We start from the raw sequence: 16694 nt of genomic DNA on the forward strand, positions 1-16694 counted from the left end.
GAACTATTTTGCTAAAACTTAATTGATGTTAAAAGTGATTAATGCAACTAGACTTATAAGTTTGTTCTTTTTTCAATAACTTTTAAATTATGGCTACCGCTACTCTTGCATTATTAATCGCCGATAAACTGACTAGCGAGAATTACGCTAGTTGAAAGAATACCATTAACAAGATCCTTATCATCGATGACTTACGGTTCGTCCTTATGGAGAAGTGTCCTCCTATTCCACCTCTCAACGCCACTCAAAACGTTCGAGACGCGTACGAACGCTGGACACGAGCGAACAAAAAGGCCCGAGCGTATATCTTGGCCAGCCTTAACGACGTTTGGCCAAGAAGCATGAGCCCATGATCAATGCACGCGAGATCATAGAGTCCCTGAGAGGAATGTTGGGACAACCATCCGCGCAGCTTAGACAGGACGCTCTTAAGTACATCTTTAACTCATGTATAAAAGAGAGAACATCTGTTCGGGAACATGTTCTCAATATGATAATTCATTTCAACGTGGCAGAGATGAACAGGTCGAGCATCGATGAGGTCAGCCAGGTTAGCATTATTCTAGAGTCGTTACCAGAAAGCTTCTTTCATTTCATAAGCAACGTTGTTTTGAACAGGGTTGATTACAACCGTGCAACTCTACTCACTGAATTGCAGACTTTCCATTCTTTGCTGAAAAAGCAAAGAAAAGAAGGTTGCATCTTCTTCGTCCGGCACCAACAACTGGACAAAGAAGAAGGGTCGTAAGGGGAAGGCGCCTGCTAACCCACAACCTGCTGCTCCACAGGGTAGGCAACCAATGACGGTTGAAAAGGGAAAGTATTTTCATTGCAACTAGGATGGGCATTAGAAACGAAACTGCCCATGTTATTTGGCTGAGAAGAAGAAGGCCAAACAAGGTAAATACGATTTACTGGTTTTGGAGACTTGTTTAGTGGAGAATGATGGCCTGGATTATTGACTCTGGGGCCACTAACCATGTTTGTTCTTCATTTCAAGGAATTAGTTTCTAGCAGCAGCTTGGTGCTGGTGAGATGACAATGTAAGTTGGAACCAGGCACGTCGTCTCAACTGTGGCAGTGGGAGGTCTTCAATTGACTTTACAAAATAGGTTTATCATTTTGAATGATGTTTATGTAGTTCCCGAGTTAAAGAGGAACTTAATTTCTGTAAAGTCGTTACTCGAATGTAATTACACACTTAATATTTCAGTTAATAAAGTATTTATTTTGATAAATGGTGTTGATATATATTCGACTCAACTAGAAAATAATTTGTATTTGCTAAGGTAGTTAGCAAAAAATTTCCTCCATAACATAAAATTGTTTTAAACTGTTGTAACTCAAAACAAACGACTTAAAGTTTCTCCTAAAGAAAATGCCTAACTAGGGCACATTAATCTCAATAGGATTGAGAGGTTGGTGAAGAATGGACTTCTAAGCGAGTTAGAAGAAAATTCTTTACCTGTGTGTGGGTCATGCCTTGAAGGCAAAATGACTCAAATGCCTTTTACTGGAAAAGGTTATAAGGCCAAATAGCCTTTAGAGTTAATACATTTAAACCTTTGGGGTTCGATGAATGTACGAGCCAAGGGAAGCTATGAATACTTCATCACTTTTACTGATGATTATTCGAGGTATGGGTACATTTATTTAATGTAACATAAGTCTGAGTCCTTTGAAAAGTTCAAAGAGTTCAAGGCTGGAGTTGAAAATGGATTAAGTAAAACGATTAAAATGCTTTGATCTAATCGAGGTGGAGAGTTTTTGGATTCTGAGTTCTAGAACTGCATTATAGAACATGGAATCGTTTCCCAACTCTCAGTACCTGGTACACCTCAACATAATGGTGTATCGGAGAGGAGAAATCGAACCCTATTGGACATGGTTCGGTCAATAATGAGTTATGCTTCCTTACTAGACTCGTTTTGGGGTTTTGCAGTTGAGGCTACAGCTTATTTCCTAAACTGTGTTCCCTCTAAGAGTGTTTCCAGAACACATTTGAAGTTATGGAATGGGCGTAAAGCTAGTTTACGTCATTTACGTATCGGGGGTTGCCCAACACATGTGCTTGGGGCTAATCCTAAGAAATTGGAACCACGTTCGAGGCTATGTCTATTTGTAGGCTACCCCAAAAGGACACGGGGGGTTATTTTTATGATCCTAAAGAAAATGAAATGTTTGTATCAACAAATGCTACTTTTCTTGAGGAGGATTATATAAGCAAGCACAGGCCTAGAAGCAAAATCGTGTTGAATGAGCTTTCCAAAGAAACAACTGAATCTTCAACAAGAGTTGTTGAAGAGCCTACTACCTCAACAAGAGTTGTTGATATAAGTTCATCTAGTAGGTCAAATCCACCTCAAGTGTTGAGGGAAGTCGAAGGGTTGCAAACCCACCTATTCGTTATATGGGTTTAATTGAAATCTTAGCTATGGTAGCTAATGGTGAGATTAAGGATCCGTTATCTTACAAAAAGAAATGGAGGATGTTAATAAAGATGAATGGGTCAAAGCCATGGATCTCAAGATGGAGTCTATGTACTTCAACTCAGTTTGGGATCTTATAGATCAACCTGATGGGTTTAAACCCATAGGTTGCAAATGGATCTACAAGGGGAAACGGGGTGCTGATGGGAAGGTGCAAACCTTCAAGGCTGGACTGGTGGCAAAGGGTTATACCCAGGTAGAGGGATTCGACTATGAGGAGACTTTCTCGCTTGTTGCCATGCTGAAGTTTATCTATATCCTCCTATCCATTGCCTCATATTATGACTATGAGATATGACAAATGGATATCAAGACTGCCTTTCTAAATGGTAATCTTGAAGAGACCATTTATATGGAGCAATCCGAGGGATTCATAGCCCAAGGTTAGGAGCAAAAGGTTTGCAAATTGAATCGGTCCATTTATGGACTGAATCAGGCATCTCGATCTTGGAACACAAGGTTTGATATTGCGATCAAATCTTATGGCTTTGACCAAACAGTTGATGAACCTTATGTCTACAAGAAAATCATCAACAGTTCAGTAGTTTTCCTAGTGTTATATGTCGGCGATATCCTACTCATTGGGAATGATGTAGGTTTATTGACTACAATTAAGAACTGGCTAGCGACCCAATTCCAAATGAAAGATTTGGGAGAGGCTCAATTTGTTCTTGGGATTCAGATCTTTTGGGATCAAAAGGAAAAAATGCTAGCATTGTCTCAAGCATTGTATATTGACAAGATGTTGATCAAGTACTCAATGCAGAACTCCAAAAGGGGCCTTTTGCCTTTTTGGCATGGAGTTACATTGTTTACAGAACAATGTCCTAAGACACCTCAAGAGATTGAGGAAATGAGACGAGTCTTCTATGCATCTACCATTGGCAGTTTAATGTATGTGATGTTATGTACTAGTGTTGACATCTAGTACGCAGTGGGGATAGTCAGTCGATATCGGTCTAATCTAGGATAGGGTCACTGGACAGCCGTCAAGAACATCTTCAAGTATCTTTGGAGAACGGGGGAATATGTGCTTATGTATGGTTCTAAGGATTTGATCCTTACAGGATACACAAACTCTGATTTTCAGACTGATAAGGATTCTTGGAAATCCAAGCAGGGGTGCATCATGGCTCTACCATGGAGGTCGAGTATGTAGCGGCTTGTGAAGCTGCTAAGGAGGACATTTGGCCTAGGAAGTTCCTGATTGATCATGAAGTTGTTCAAGACATGTCTTGACCCATCACTTTTATTGTGATAATAGTGGTGCTATGGTGAATTCCTATGAGCCTCGGAGTCATAAGCGTGGCAAGCACATTGAGTGAAAATACCATCTCATCCGAGAGATTGTGCATCGAAATGACGTGATTCTCACGAAGATAGCTTCGGAGCACAACATTGCTGATCCATTTATGGAGGCCTTCACGGCTACAGTGTTTGAGGGTCACCTGCAGAATATGGGTCTATGGGACAGACCACGACTGGACTAAGGCAAGTCGGAGATCTTGTATTGGGCGTTTATGCCCTAGTTTATTATTTTGTGTACTTGTAATTTGATTATCTTGTACACCAAACTAGCTTTAGGACAAGTGAGAGATTGTTGGGGTTGATGCCCTAAATCCTTGTAGGGTCCTGTAGTTTGTAAATACTTGTATGCACAAACATTTTGTGATTTATAATATATGATATTTTATTCACATTGTCTATGAAATATTTGATATTTTAGTTGCATTAACCACAAACCAATAAACTAAGATCCATAGTTATCGTTGTAACTTGAACATGTATATGGAGACGTACAAGTGGATCATGTTTTAAATGATAACCTAAATGGTCTGTAGTATATGGATAAGGAGGGATACCTTATCCTTGTGACACTACGAGTATGGCCCGCTTTGTAGGTGTTACAAATGTTGTAAAGTACTACAAATGGTCTGATCCTGATCATTCAAGTATTAGACATGTGAGCAGGGATATTCTATACAAAGAGGTTTGTATAAGACCGAACCACGAAATGTTTAGTCTCATTATATAACACCGTTCATAATTGAGACCTTCATTTTACTAGGATGACCATAGGTAACATGACCTTAATCCTGAGTGAGTTGTGAACTTTTGCCTATGAGGGCGATCTTTTTGTTGGGTTTTATGTCCTAAAAACTCACAGTTTGTAAAATGATAAATTGTATGAAAGTCTAAATCCAATAAACTAAGACCCATGACTATTGTATGTGTACTTGAACTTTATGTGGAGACATAAGAGTACATCAGGTTCGAGTAAATAGTCAAAATGATCTATGGTACATGAATAAGGTTGGGTACCTTATTCTGGAAACACCATTGGATGTGGCCTACTCTGTAATTGTTATAAAGAGTTGTAAAGTGTTACATATGATGTGATCCTAATTCACACATGTTATGACATGAGGAGTGGGGGCGTCCTATGCAATGAGTTTGCATAAAATCAAGACCAAGAAATAAGTCACTCTTACTTTATAACGTTGTTTACTGTATAAGACTGGCTATTTCACCTAGATGACCTAGGTAACTCGATCTTAATCCTGAGCTAACTATGAACTTCTGTTTATTCGAGATTACCCTTAGATTTGCATAAGTGAGGGTTGGCTCAACAGCGTCGGCATCTTAATCCTGAGCTAACTATGAACTTCTGTTTATTCGAGATTACCCTTAGATTTGCATAAGTGAGGGTTGGCTCAACAGCGTCGGCTCAATAAGACTCCTATTTCAAAGGTAAGACCTGATAGATAGCTGGGGACATAGGGTGTAAGACAGAGTTCACGCCTACGTGATTTAGGGATAGGAGAAAGGTTGTTCTCTCAAGTACCGAATTCGGGTCTTGAACAAGGCGTCCCACCCTCTCACTGGGTTGAGAGAGTTTGGTTTAGTGATTGGATCACAAACCAGTTGTTTATTAGAGGATCAGTAGGGACTTGAGGAATAAGACGTAATCTCGGGGGTAAAACAAATATTTGACCCAGCCGTTATTATGAACAACCTGTGAAGGGTCGACTTGCTGATTATGATTAAATCATGTGGACATAATATATATACAGTGAGGGGAATGCAACTATAGGCTTTAGTGGAGTGACCCATTAGTTAACGAATGGAGATTAATTTGGTCTAATGAGTTTAGCCAATTAATCTCGGATAGTTGGAGCCCATGATCTGTAGGTTCGCGAGGTCCCCTTACTAACTTGTAACGGACTAGCTCTAGAATAGCGTGATAAGTTAATTTGAAACGTTCAAATTAGAATTAAGGGAATTAGTAATTATATGAGATATAATTACATATTTAATTTGAGAATTAAACGGAATAGGAGAATTTATATATTTAAATATGATTTAAATATATAAAGATGGATATGTGTTAAAATTAATTTAATATTTGATATTAAATTAATTAAGTTTTAATTAATAATTAATTTATGAAATTAATTAATTTATTCATTTTTTAAATCAAAATAGATTTTATAAAATCAAATTTTGATTTTATGATAAAATTGAAAAGGAAAAAAAAAAAAAACAAAACACTTAAATGGAAAATGTTGATTTTCCATTATCCATATCTTCACTAACTCACACAAGAAGCAATCTCTTTGCCTTGTCTTCTCCAAGCATGAGCTGCAACTCATGCAAGCCTCTCCTTTGCATGTTGATCTGCAATATAATGAAGAGATTGGAGTGAAAATCGGGCATGCAATCTATAGAGATTTTGAGAGAAAATTCGGTTTGAAGAAAGAGTTCTTCAACTAAATTTCTGCAGTGAGCATTTCTCATTCATCTCTTTATTCAAGCTTGTTTTGAGTCCCACAACTCAATCTAAAGCACCAAGAGAATAGTGGGGAAGATCTTGAGGTGGTCTGCAACAAGATTTGGAGAAGATAGCAGTTGGAGAAGGAGCTTTGAAGAAGTTCTACAAGAGGTATGTCTTGAAAGTTACTTCTGCAACAAGATTTGGAGAAGATAACAACTGGAGAAGGAGCTTTGAAGAAGTTCTACAAGAGGTATGTCTTGAAAGTTACTTGTTTATAGCAAAAGCATGCTTTATATTTTGCCAAAATTAGTGAATTTGAATGCTTAGATGATCCTTGTGCTTCCACTATTACTGATGTTGGGGTTGATGCCCTAAAGTCTCGTGTCCTGTAGTTTATAAACAGTTTGTATGAATGCTTATGTTGTATAATATATGATATTTACTTCACATCTTGTTTTTTGCTCAGTTGTATGTTTTATTTGCTTTACCACAAACCAATAAACATAAATCCCTGGTTATCTATATATAACTTAAGCATGCATGTGGTGACATACAAGTGGATCATGTCTCGAGTGATAACCAAAATGGTCTACAGTATATGAACATAGAAGGGAAAACTTATCCTAGTAACACTACGGATGCGACCCACTTTGTGGAATGGTCACAAATGTTGTGACTTGTCACAGATGGTCTGATACTGATCATTCGTGTAGGAGACATGCGAGCGGGGGCGTCCTATACAAAGAGCTTGTATAAGACTTGACCACGAATGTGTTACGTTCGTTATATTAACACCGTTCATTGACAGAGACTTCATTTCACTTTGGATGACCATATGTAACATTGGAACCTCAATCTTGAGTGATTTGGGAACTCCTGCCATTGAGGGCGGTCCTTTGATTTGTATGGGTGTGAGTGGCCAGGTCGCCGATTCAAACCTACCATTTTGGGGATTCGTCTGATTTGGGAGTTGGGAACTCAGCTGCACAAGATGGAATTCACTCCTTCCCCGAAGCAAGGGTAAGTAGATAGATAACTCCCTTAAGGGTTGATTCCAGAACTTCAACGATGTGGCACCACACACCTTCTCTTGGCCCGAGAGGTGTTCACACATAGTTGGAATATGTTGTATTGTTCATTAGAGGAATCAGTAGTACCTAAGGAGTGAGAAGTAACTACATAGGCAAAACGGTAAATTGGCCTAGTTGTACTTAGGACCATCTGTGAAGGGTCATCATACTCATGATTGGTTAAATCCGATGGACAAAGAAATATATTTCTGGTAAGAAGAGTTCAGTTGTTGGTCTTTAGTAGAATGTCTGACAGTTAACGGATGGTGGATCTCGTGGCTAAAGAGTTTAGTCAGCTATTCACGAACCATTAAAACTTCGAGTCACAGGTCCATTAGGTCCCCTAGGTAGCTTGGATAAAGTTGAGAATCAGTGTTTAGGTCAATTTGAACATTTCAAATTGACAAGAGGGAGTTCGATTATATATGATATAATTGAACTGGTTGATTATTTATGATATAATTGACTAAATGTACGAGATACATTATTATGGAGGAATTTAGATATAAATATATTTATATCATATGGAGGAGAAATTACTATAGTAGATATGTGATATCAAACTATAGGGTAAGAATATAATATGATTATATTCATTAATTATTAAATTGGTTAATTATTCTATAATTGGCCTAAAACTTCTCTCGGACGTACGTTAATGGGAGAATACGAAGTCGGTTATTGTAACCGAAGAATAAAATGAAAAATGTGTTTCATTTTGCATCAGTTCGAAAAAATTGGCAATCGGTATGAAAATGTAATGATCGTATAGCTTGAGAGCCTATACGATAGTCGTTCATCGCCTAAACGATCGCACGCTAGTCCTAAACGATCGCTTCACAAACAATCGCATAGTGTGCCATGTTTTCTAAACGATCACTTAGTAAAACCTACACGATCATATAGCTTCTTCTAAACGATAAGCACATAGCTATACGATAGAGTTCCCATAGATGTCTTCCGCTGCATTTGATTCAAAGCTTGAAGAGGGTCTTCAACTGGTATGAGAACTTTTTCCCTTGTATTTTAGTATTCAAAGCATGCCGTTAATTAGTGTAATTTGCATAACTATTTGATAGAATGTGTGTGTGGTAATTTCAGTCACAATGAAATCGGAAAGATCCCAAAGCGCTCAGGGATGCTCTTCGTTAAGAGTTCCTTCAGTTGGTATCAGAGCCAGGTTCTGATATTTCAATTTCATTGTTGCAACGAATTACATATACATTCTTGGTGGGTGCACATCTGCTATGTTTAGTCATTAAATTGTTGTGGATGTGTGGATCAATGTATATTTTCGTGGATGTTAGCCTCAGTTTGATTTAATTCTTTTACATTTTCGGTTGTTTGTGATGGAACAGGAAACATACGCAGCGGAATAAGGATCTAATTATACTCTAATTGCTTTTAATTAAAAGGAAATTAGCATGCAAATGAAGGAAAAAATAGTAAATTAATAGGGATAGAACACAACCTTTGTAGCTCCTGAAAAATGCTTTTCCTTGCTGAATCTCGACCCGAACTCTTTCGGACCACCATTAGACTATCCTTTGCTGACCTACTATCCTTTGGACTTAGAACAGGTTGTGGGACTCGATGGATGCAGAAACCGAGAGAGAGAAAGAGATGGAATTTTTTGTTTGGGTTTTTATTTTTCCAGCAAAATTTTAAAAACTAAAATTGGCAAAAATTCAAAAGTTTTTAATCCAAATTGAAAGCCCATATTTATAGAAAAGTGTCATGCAAAAATTACATGAAACCAATTCATAAAAACCCAACACCTAAAATCCACTATCTAAGTGGCTTAATGTCTCCACTATAAGCCAATACCTAGCCCACTATCTTGTTAGGAATTATCCAACAAAAGTTTGGATTTTCCTACTAAATTTAGTCAAAGGGAAAAATAGTCATTTTCTCAAAGTCAAACTTTGACTAAAAAGTCAACAATTTGACTTTTTATGATATTTCCGTGTTGACTAATTTTGACCTCCCGAGCATGAATCCGCATTCATTTTCTCGAAATTCAAATCACATTTGAATATAAGGTTGGTCAAAGTTTGACTTTTCAAAGTCAAAAGTCAACTCTTTGACTTTTTATAACTTTCACCATTTCCAGTATTTCCAAGCTGCCAAATATGAACGTATTCATATTCTTGATATTTGAATCATATTTAAATATTAAAGCTGCATCTCTAAACTGAAAAACCGACCACTATATCACAAATACTTGTCGGTTTCTCTCTCTTCACCTAATTCAAACAATTCGAATTATTCTATCACACTGTTATAAGTTTATTCCATATGAGCTAGTAGAGGAACCTAATGGACCTATAGATCATGGGCTCCAACGACCCGAGATTAGCTAGCTAAACTCTTTAGATGGAGCTAATCAATATTCGTTAATTCACGGGTCATTCCACTATAGTCCTGTAGTTGCACTCCCCTCACTATAGATATATTTATGTCCATATGATAAAACCATGATTAGTAAGCTAATCCTTCACAGGTTGTTCGTAATCTCGGCTAGGTCATAAAAACCGTTTTACCCCCAAGACTACATCTTGTTCCTTAAGTTCCACTGGTTCTCTAATAAACAATTGGTTTAAGGTTCAACCTATAAACCAAACCCCTCTCGAGCCAAGGAGAGGGTGGGGCCCTTTGTTCAAGACCTGGATTCAGTACTAAAGGGAACAACCTATCTACTATCCCTATAACGGGTAGGAGTGGATTCCATCTTGCACCCTATGTTCCCAGCTATCCACCTAATCTTACCCCTGAAATGGGAGGCTTATTGGGCCAACGATAATGAGCTATCCTCACCTATGCAGATCTAAGGTTAATTCCGAGTGAACAGGAGTTTATAGTTAGCTCAGGATTAAGATTAAGTTACCTAGGTCATCAATTAACGAAATAGTCAGTTTTATACATAAAACGACGTTTAGAACGTAAAATATGGCTATTTCATGGTTCAGTCTTATGTAAACTCTTTACATAGGATGCCCCCACTTTCATGTCTATACATGAACGATTTAAGATCACATCGTTTGTACTAACTACAAAATGGGCCGCATCCATAGTGTCCCCAGAATAAGGCGCCCGATCTTATTCATATACTATAGGCTATTTTGGCTATATATTTGAATTTGATCCACATTTATGTCACTACATAAAGTTCAAACTACATTAAATAGCCTCAGGACCTTAGTTTATTGGATTCAAGATTAAAATTTCAATAACAATTTTATCGAAAAACAAAACAGAATATGTTTATTAATTTACAAACTACGAGTTTTAGGACATAAAATCCAATAGTTTGTATAGGCCCCTGCATTTTTTGGCATTACTAATCGTTATTGAGTTTGTAATTCAAAGTCTGATTGAGTCTTGAGCAAGCATTGCATTTTTTGGCATTACTAATCGTTATTCATGAAAGAGATTGGAGCAAGCATTGCAATTCTTCGAGGAAGGAGATGATCAAGGGTTGATCGCGTTGTGTAGACGATGGGGTAAGCGATCGCTGAGTATCGGGTTGTGTAGACGATGAGATGCTCATGTATCATTGAACGTGTGCGTGCACTAGACAATCGTTTAGGTCAGCAAGCTTCATTGCTTAGTAACTTACTAAACGATTGCTTAGTAACGCAAGGTAAATCATTTACCTATCGCCGCATTAAGCGATCGCCTAAACGATCAGGCTTCACAGCCTCGTAATTGTCTACACAATCATTTAGCTTTTGTGCCCATCGTCTAGTGTGTGCTGGGCGATCGTCTACCTTCGGCGTTTACTACACGATCAGTCCTCCTAGCGGTTCATGACCCAATTCGCATGTGAACTGGTTCACTCGATGAAAAATGTAATAGATAGGGTTATTTCATTTCGGTTTTTTGTAAAGGCTCATCTCAGTCTATTAATCCTTAATTTAATACATGCGATGTATGGTTTTTATATGTCATATGGTATGCACATATAGTAAATCCCACCTTAGGTTATGCATTAGTCATGCATCATCTCTTTATTGTAATTGTTATAATTTAGAGAAGCATGATTTAATTATGTAAATGCAGCTCATGCATCATATAATATAAGAGTTATATTTACGCATGCATAAAAAGCATTGACATGCATCATCTTTATATTATAATTGTTATAGTATAAGGGTGAATGATAGCATGTTTTCTTGGTTATAACGGATGAGTGCATTATAAATAGCAGACGGTGTGTTGATCTCGGTATGCGCAGATATTGTGAAAAAGATAGTGTCATCGTTTAGAAAATCAGTGCCTATACGATAGTGACTGCACGATCGCTTACATATACGATATTGCTAAGCAATCGCATACCGATTACACCATCGCGCACTATTATTTAAACGACCGTTTACCTTTTTCCTAAGCGATCGTTTAGCTCCTGGTATTTACTAAACAATCGTATAAACGATCGCTTAGTTTTTTCTACACCATCATTCGGACAATCGTTCATCCTTTTCCTACACGGTCGTTTACCTTTTCCCACACGATCGTATAGACGATCGCTTACTTTTACTACACGATCGTATACTTCACCTAAACGATCAAGCATATTGTCTATGCGATATACGACCACATCTCCTAATTGCTGATCGTTTGTGTATGATCGTCTCTTCCTCACTTCCTTCTACCCAAAATCTGGATAAAGCCATAGTTTTGATTCTCACTCAAGAATATTGACGGGCTCTAAGTTGTGTTGTCTCTCTGTTTTCTTCTATCGAGTTGGTGATTGTTTGAGGTAGACGGTTGGGGCTTCAGACTCGTGTGAAAAGAAATCTACATCTGGTATGATTTCTTGATCTCTTTAGCATTATGAAAGTATGTCTTGAATGTATATTTGCAGTAATTTCTGTTCACAATGAATTGGAAAAGATTCGCTTCCGCTTCGTCGTACTCTTGAATAAGAGTTCCATCATAAGGGACCTTTTGTCTTAAGGCGCGGTTCTGTCTAGGCTGGGGTCTTTAAGTTGGATCGGAAACGTAATTACCCTTACCTAGGAACTTAAACTGGAAAGGTGGAATTAGATAGATTTGATGCATGCATGCAAGTAAGGACAGTTCATTAAAGTGTTTTAAATGTGGCTACTTGAACTTGTTCATATTTCATAGACAAACGTTGTTTATTGAGTAGAGATTTAAAAAGATGACTTAGACTAAAATCAGTAGCCGGATTGTCTAGTTAATGAATCCTTAAGTAGGAACATTTAATGAGAGGTTCCTTGGGGCATAAGATGCTTCACTTAAACCTTTTATGTTTCTCTTAAATAAGCCCACACTGTGAAATCTACCCTCGGCCTCAAGGCACAATTTGGCGTGTCCCACTAACGGGATTGGTGTTTGGGTAGGTTCAATAATAAGGTGGATTGGAGAGAATGTTCATAGTAAGTGGGAGCGGGAAGTACGACAGCATATCCCTCGTCTCTCTCGTTGGATTGAATAAAGTTACTGCGCATCGCCTCGAGGCACCCTGGGAGTGTCCCTCTAAAGGATGACAGTTTTGCGCGTTTCTTTATTTGATCTCTTGTAAGAGGATAAGGTAACTTAGTCTCTTGTCCTAATCTACTTCTTCCCTACGGTGGGCTCATTAGGGCGGGACTCTGGCACCGAAAGCAAGGGGTCACACTTACGCGAAATTGTTAAAGGTTAATAGTTCTGGACTGAAAAATGATGGCTGTTAGGTTCAGTTTCAAGAGTTGGTTCTGCCTAATGGTTGAGAATGTATCATCCCAGCAAAGGGGCATCTGATCACCCCACTGGTGACGTTTGTTCTGCCTCACTTGGGCATCATTGAAAAATAGAAGTCTATAACTTAGGATCCTTGAAACTGTTTTGCAAAACTGATTGGTTTAAAAGTGGTTTAGAAAAATCTAATAAAGTTTTGTTTTTATTTTCAGCAACAACTTTTTCAAAATGGCTACAGCCACATTAGCCTTGTTAAGCGCCAAAAAATTAATTGGCGACAATTTTGCAACATGAAAACATATGATCACAATGATTCTAATCATCGAGGATCTCATGTTCGCTCTCATAGAGGCCTGTCCTCCTATTCTAGCTCCAAATGTTGCTCAAAATGTTTGGGAGGCATATGAGCGATGGACAAGGGCGAATGAAAAGGCCCAAGCCTACATCTTGGCAAGTCTTTCTGAAGTCTTGGCCAAGAAACATGAGCCTATGGTCTCAGTGCACCTTCTACTTCTAACTCTGCAAAGGGGAAGAAGAAGAGAGGTGGTAAGGGAAAAGGGAAGGCACCTGCTAACCCACCACCTGTCGCCCCAAAGAGGCGTCTACCTATTGAAAATGGAAACTGTTTCCACTACAATCAGATGGACACTAGAAGAGGAACTGTCCTCGTTATCTGAAAGAGAGGAAGGCAACCAAGGCTAAGGCCAAGGCCGATAAAGGTAAATGTGATTTACTAGTTCTTGGAACTTGTTTAGTGGAGAATGATGATTCTGTCTGGATAATTGATACGGGCGCCACTAACTACGTTTGTTCTTCTTTTCAGGGGATTAGATCCTAGTGAAAGTTGGAGGCTGATGAGATGACGATGCGAGTAGGCATCGGGCATGTCGTCTCAGCTGTGGCAATGGGAGGGCTCCAATTAGCTTTACAGAATAGGTTTCTAGTTTTGAATGATGTATATATATTCCCGAACTTAAGAGGAAGCTCATTTCTGTAAAGTGTTTATTGCAGTATAAATACATTATCTCTTTTAATGCGGATAAAGCGTGTATTCATAAAGATGGTGTTATTATTTGTACAGCAAATCTGGAATCTAATTTATATGTGCTAAGGCCGTTAGCCATTAATTCCCTTCATAACACAGAATTGTTTAAAACTATCATAACTCAAACAAAATGTCACGTATTTCTCCAAAAGAAAATGCCCATCTTTGGCATCTTCGTTTAGGACACATTAATCTCAATAGGGTAGATAGATTGGTGAAGAATGGACTTCTAAGTGAGTTAGAAGAAAATTCTTTACCAGTGTGCGAGTCTTGCCTTGAAGATAAGATGACTAAACGACCTTTTACTGGAAAAGGTTATAGAGCCAAGGAGCCTTTTGAGTTAGTACATTCTGACCTTTGTAGTCCTATGAATGTGCGAGCCCAAAGTGGCTATGAGTATTTCATTAGTTTTACTGATGATTACTCCAAGTACGGGTATGTTTATCTTATGTAACGAAAGTCTGAATCCTTTGAAAAGTTAAAAAAGTTCAAGGCTGAAGTTGAATACGCATTGGATAGACAGATTAAAACACTTCGATCGGATCGAGGTGGAGAGTTTTTGGACTCAGCATTCCAGGACTATTTGATACAACATGGAATCGTTTCCTAACTCTCATCGCCGGGTACACCTCAGAAGAATGGTGTAGCGGAGAAGAGAAACAGGACCTTGTTGGACATGGTTGGGTCAATGATGAGTTACGTTTCCTTACCGGACTCGTTTTGGTGTTTCGCAGTGGAGACTGCAGTATACATACTTAACTAGGTTCCCTCCAAGAGTGTTGCTAGAACACCTCTGGAGTTGTGGAATGGACGCAAAGCTAGTTTACGTCAGTTTCGTATTTGGGGTTTCCCTGCACAAGTGCTTGAGGCTAATCCCAAGAAGTTGGAACCATGGTCGAGGTTACGCCTCTTTGTAGGCTACCCCAAAGGTACATGAGGGGTTATTTTTATGATCCGACGGAAAATAGGGTGTTTGTTTCAATGAACGCTACTTTCCTGAAGGAGGATCATATAAGGTAGCACAGTCCACAAAGTAAAGTCGTGTTGCGTGAGCTTTCCAATGAAACTACTGAAACTTCAACAAGTGTTGTTGAAGAGCCTGCTACATCAGTAAGAGTTGTTGATGGAAGTTCATCTAGTAGGTTGGTTCCACCTCAAGAGTTTAGGGAACCTCGACGTAGTGGGAGGGTTGCAAACCCACCCGTTCGCTATCTGGGTTTCACGGAAATCCTTGCTATAGTAGCAGATGGCGACGTTGAGGATCCATTGTCTTATCATAAGGCAATGGAGGATGCTGACCGGGATGAATGGGTCAAGGCCATGGATCTCGAGATGGAGTCGATGTACTTCAATTCAGTATGGGATTTTGTAGATCAGCTTGATGGGGTAAGACCTATAGGTTGTAAATGGATCTACAAGCGCAAACGAGGTGTTGATGGGAAGGTACAAACCTTCAAGGCTCAACTTGTGGCAAAGGGTTATACCCAGGTAAAGGGAGTCGACTATGAGGAGACTTTCTCACCTATTGCCATGTTAAAGTTGATCTGCATCCTCCTGTCCATTGCAGGCTTATTATAATTATGAGATATGGCAAAATGACGTTCAAGACGGCCTTTTTGAATGGGCAATTTGAGGAAAGCATTTAAACATGGTGCACCAAGGGATTCATAGCCCAAGGTCAAGAAGCAAAAAGTTTGCAGGAAGCTGAATCGGGTCTATTTTATGGACTAAAACAGGCGTCTCGATTCTTGGGACATACGGTTTGATACTGCGATCAAGTCGTATGGTTTTTGACCAAAATGTGATAACCATTGTGCCTACAAAGAAAGATAATCAACAACTTTCAGTAGTCTTATCTTGTAGTGTTGTATCGTAGTAGCGATATACTAACTAAATTGGGAAATTGAATGTCAGGTCTACTGACTGCAGTTAAGAACTGGCTAGCGAACCAATTCCAAAATGAAGAATTTGGGATAGAGGCTTTGGTTTGTTTTAGGATAAGCAGATCTTCGAGATTGTAAATAACAAAAGTGCTAGTATTTGTCATCAAAGCAATCGTAACATATGACAAGATGTTTGCTCAAGTACTCTGATGCAAGACTCCAAGAAGGGTCTACTACCGTTCAGGCATAGAGTCAGTTTGTCTAAGGACATGTGTGTCCTAAGACGCCTCAAAGAGGTTGAAGAAATAAGATGAGTCCCATATGCGTCTGCTGTTGGCAGTTTGATGTACGCGATGCTCTGTACTCTTCAAACATCTGCTACGTTGTAGGCATAGTCAGTAGGTATCAGTCTAATCCAGGCCAGGGTCACTGGACCACAGTAAAGAACATCCTCAAGTATCTTCGAAGAACGAGGGACTATATACTCGTGTATGGTTCTAAGGATTTGATCCTTACTGGATACACGGATTCTGACTTTTAGACTGATAAAGACTCTCGCAAGTCCATATCAGGTCAGTCTTTACTCTTAACGGAAGAGCTGTAGTGTGGCAAAGCACTAAGCAGGGGTGCATCGCCGACTCCATTATGAAGGCGGAGTACGTAGCGGCTTGCGAAGCTACTAAGGAGGTCGTCTGGTTCAGGAAGTTATTGACAGAACTGGAAGTT

The sequence above is a fragment of the Benincasa hispida genome, chromosome 9 (assembly GCF_009727055.1).
Source record: "Benincasa hispida cultivar B227 chromosome 9, ASM972705v1, whole genome shotgun sequence".
Taxonomy (NCBI): domain Eukaryota; kingdom Viridiplantae; phylum Streptophyta; class Magnoliopsida; order Cucurbitales; family Cucurbitaceae; genus Benincasa; species Benincasa hispida.